The sequence below is a fragment of the Dufourea novaeangliae genome, unplaced genomic scaffold (genome assembly GCF_001272555.1).
Source record: "Dufourea novaeangliae isolate 0120121106 unplaced genomic scaffold, ASM127255v1 scaffold57, whole genome shotgun sequence".
In the NCBI taxonomy this organism is placed as follows: Eukaryota; Metazoa; Arthropoda; class Insecta; order Hymenoptera; family Halictidae; genus Dufourea; species Dufourea novaeangliae.
The window spans coordinates 681,451-686,574 of NW_015373937.1; positions in this window are offsets into that span (position 1 = coordinate 681,451).

Here is a 5,124-nt window from a genome sequence, read left to right on the forward strand (position 1 = left end):
ATAGCGCAGCGCAAACACCACGGCGGCAGACCTGCTGGCGGCGCGACGCGTGATCTCGTGATGTTCCTGGTCACGCTTCAATCTTCCGTCGACAAATAGTTAAGAACCACGAAACGGTTGAAATGGTAACGGACCGAGAGATCAACGACGACACCGATCCTCTTGCTCTTTAAAGGTATATAATATTAAATTAAATAATTTTGAAATCCCCCTGATACGTAGAGATCTGGAATCTTCATTTTCAGATACGTTATAATCAGTAAACCTTTTTGCATCGAGAGTTAAAAATGATCGAAGTCATAGAGAAATATTTTTACCCTGTAACTGAATTATTCTCTGTGATAAAATAACAGAAACAAATACAGTGAATCGTCAATGAGTGCGAGGAATTCACTGAGAAATGGTATCACAATTGTGCCACATGGAGATAGTAATAGCAAGGTGATGGTAGAACAGCAAATGTGATTGTAGGTATGCGAATGCTTAGTGGTAGTTATTGTGGTTACTGAATATTGCAGAGTACCAAACGGTAGAATACTATTTTACATTCGTAACTAAGAAACTAAAACATTCCCTTCAATTTACCAATCAAGACTACACCCCTCCAAGTAGAACTTGGAAATAAACGTTTATAAAGACAGACTACCAATTTACGCCCCTAACTGTGGCTTAGGCTGGATAGTTCAAATCCTCCAGGCTGACACACGATCACAGAACATTCCGTTAATCACAGTTTTCAAGAGGTCGTCACGGTTCCCGCGTTTAATCCCATAAAATCCTGTGACGCACACCCCAACAAGCACCATAACATTCAGGACCATTCGGCAACCAGAAACCGTTCAATACTTTTCCTCCAAAGGCTTTTCCTTGTTTCATCCCCGGGAGATGTCGGTCCTGACATTCCCTCGGCGTCGTATTACAACCACTATGGGGGTAGCTGGTTTATGGGATAGTCTCCAGAATGGCTCATACTCATAGGCGCCATGGTTTATAGATTTATTCCGTCGTGTCTCGTTTTCGAAGGGGAAAGTAAACAAGCAAATGGTTATTCTATCGAAAATCGGGCAGTTTCGGTGAACGTCTGATGTTTGATCGTCATTTTCGGCAGTCTCCCTTAACCTCCGTGAATTGAAGGTGGAACGATAACTTCCACAAATAATGGAGAACAAAAATAGATACAGTGGTTCGATTAGGAACCGAACACCTTCGATAATGGGTATGTTTGAACGGAAATTTATTTAGTTAAAATAAAGAAATATTTGATTGGTCTGCAGCAGGGGACACTGCTAGAAGCTACAGGGAGAATTTCGTGTCGGAGTTTTCTAAGTATTTAGACGAGTACAACGTTCAGCCTCTGCCTAAATTAATAGTGAGTTACTTTTACATTCAGAAGTTTTATATTTCCAATAAGGGGGTTGCAATCATACGAATTCTAAAAATTATTCGCGTAGATCCAAGGTACCGTGAATGTTCAAGTTACGAGCGTTTGGGCACGACAGAGCGAAGGGTAATAATCCTTCGAGCAAATGTTTATAACATACTTTATATAGATCAGATAATTTTTCATTCTTAAGTTTCGACGTTGAAGAGTCTCCCAGTTTCTATTTAACTTACGAAGGCAAAAAGCAAGACATTCCAAAGAAAATCGAGAGCACAGATGAGTATTTCTATTCCTTAGTGATTCATTATTTCCCATAAATTATTTATTTCCATTGCATTGCACGTCGCGAGGTGTCCATCTGCATCTTAGATGCATTGAACTCAACGATGCAGAAGTACAACGACGTCACAGTTCTCAAGTAACCGAAAAAAACACTTGTTCCCTCTTTACAAATAAAACAGAATGAATATCTTAAATGTAACGTAATACGTTTATAGATTGCCAAATTGTCGTGTAAACGCGTACGGTGTCATGCAAATCGGCGAAATGTTAACGAACATCGGTTGCCTTCGGGATTTAAATCTGGACATGAATCCGAACGCTCAGGAGAATTTCCATTTGCTCTGTCAGCCTGCTGGAAAGCAAGTGTTTCTTATATGAAATCATTTTTTTTTTTTAACATTACTATAACAGAAAATCATCTCCAGATTGTTATTCTTGTCTCTGAGACACTGCGAAATAACCGATGACGGAGTGAAGAAGATTGCAAACGAATTGCAATATCAAGATCCACCGAACGAACCCAGATTAATTAGCTTAAGTTTGTCGAATAACCATATCACGTGTATTGGAGCGGGTCATGTCGGCTCCATGCTTCGTACCAACAGGTAAACTGGAGCATCCACTTTTCGTGTTTCCTTTTCCACTGTTGAACTTCTCTTTCTGATTATCTTCTAGCAAGAATTGTACGATGTATGAATATATTAAATATGTTATCACTCTGTCATGACCCACTTGTCTCATTTCCTCTGCGCCCTGAAATCGGTACAAGACGAACTTGGTGTATTATTTATAGAGACTGACGATTGATATTCCCACAGATCTTTAAAGAGCCTCAGTCTACTCGGCAATAGGATACGTGACGAGGGAGCTTCGTTGATAATTAAGGAACTTAAAATGTACGGAAAACTGTTGAAACTAAACGGGCATGTAATTTAAAGAGCGTGAGTTAATGTTACGACGTTGATTCAATAAACTAGAATCACCTTGAGGCACGAAGAAATTGTGAACGTTCGTCGCAGAAAATTCGAGGAATTGATGCTGTTGAACGAATTGGTATTCAGTGAATTGGAAATTATATTCTTTTCGTGAATATTGCAATCGACGGATTTCTTTAATTCCTATAACATTTTTGTGTCCGGAGAAGCGTGACAGCGAGGAAATGAATAATAAACCGACGGAGGAAGAGCAACAGAAGGGCCATGCAAAATTGCGAACGCGACGTAGCTTAACTAGACGATCGAAAAAATGTATTGATTAGCACAGAACACGACAATGCGTTATTTTAATCGAAATTCACTGTTTACAGCTATTACGGACGTATTTCGTGGAGAGAGAAACACTTTGCATGATCCGGAATCTGTGCAAGTAATGAATTGACATTTTTACATAGCTGCTTTTGAGTATTGTAAACAGTTGATTGTAATTTTGGTATGTCTACAGAGACAGAGAATGAGCGTGGAATACGAGAAGCGTCATCCTTTCAGAAACGAGAGCCACCCGATCAATGGATCGATCATTGCTATCGGAAACTTGGAACTGCAGTACTTAGACTTAAGCTGTCAGTATTCTTTTTATCTCATTCGTAGTTTCACAAGACATTAAACAAGTCTATTCCTACTTAGATAATTATCTGACTAAGTACACTTTGAAGGATCTGATAAAGTGTTTGTACTATCAAAGTTTTATGCTGCTTGATGACACAGCCAGAGGCCTGTTACACGTTTTTCTCGAGGTATTCAGACGTAAATGGCATTCAACCATTATTTTAATGATTCACTCTCATTATTTTTAGGGAGGATATATTGATAAAGAGGATAACGTAAATTGGTCCACGTTCGAGAAACTGTTGGACATCAGACGAAACGGTGATTCCCATAAAAGCGAGACATTTCGCGAATTTGTTTCTGAAGAGTGCGAAATCCTGCGCCAAAGAATCCGAGTTAGTAACCAAGATCATTTTTTAAAAGTCTCCTTAATTATTCCCAAGCGATACAATGTAATTCTCCATTCTCTTAGGCCGCAAAACACGACGAGGATAATTCAAATGGAAATTAATAGATAATTATTAAATCAGTAAAGTTTTACTGAAACCGTCTCCAAATTGTATTCAATATTTCCCGAATGGGTACAGCGGGAACTCGTTTTCCAATGGATTAAAGAAATTGGAAGGATCAAGATATCGGTATCATTGATCGAAAGAAAAACCGACAACGAAACCAATGGCAGCACTTCGAATCGTGTCGCGAAAGCTCTTATCGTTTGAACTTTCGACCTCCCATGCAGCAGCGAGGCCAGGGTTATACACGTTGGACAGATTGTAAAAATGTTCGTGTTAGGTCTCAATAGCTACAGAAGAGGGAATTATTACTTACTTTTATTCAATTTATACAAGTGCTACTGTAAATTGTGTTCAGGTCGGTACTCACTATTCGTACGAGTACTTTTGTTTGATACCTACTTGGTATCGCAACCGCAGGTATCTATACCAAAAGTGCTCGGTATCGAAACTAAAGATCGAGTAATGTACTCGTATTAACTTGTATCGATCATCCCTATGTGTGAGATGTACTGTGTAGTAGCTCGTTCAGTGGGGTCATAGAACCCCCGGAGCATGTACAAGAGACCCCGGGTGGGAGATCACAGACGAGATATAAGAATAGACGTACAAGCAATGTAATGTTCTGTCCCATGCTTCGAGGACGTCAGAAGCCCCCTTACCATTTTAGTGTCAATACCCGACGTTACCGATAAAGCATGAATTCTGAGTATTATTAGCACAAATGAAGTGTTATATATTCCATTCATATTGCGTGTATCTATATGATTTGACGGGAATAAAAATATCCGATGCTTCGGTTTAAGGTTAAGGGATAAATATGACAGTTATGAAACATAAAACGGAAAAGTATATATTTTTTCACTTAACTACAAGACAATTTATTCTAAATGCATCGTTAATGGACATTTTATTAATTTTACTTTTTACATGTTCTTGTTTTATTCGTTCTTATATCTTGCCTTACATTTGTATATTTGTAACAGATAAATTCGGAATGGATGTAGTTTCATAAATAGTTTATCAAATTTACATGTGGAAAAATATATACACTGCTTTTATTAACATTTACATATTTATAATTTATATGGGAATACGAATAGTTTTACCGCCTATTGTCAGAATCTTAATACGCACGAACAATTACTTTCTGGCAATTGGTAAATTTTTACATATGAATTTACTTACACGTTATTTACTTACAAAAATTTTATTTATTGCGAGTAATTAAATAATGAACGTATGTTAATATTCAATTACGTATCTCTCGAATTAAGTGAAATACAGATGTTTTATTTCCTTGAAAATTAGTATCAAAGAATGCAGCAACTGGTCAGATTAGTTTCGTAAATAAATCGAAACCCTGTATCGGCACACTGTTTTTTAGGCTATCAAATATCACACG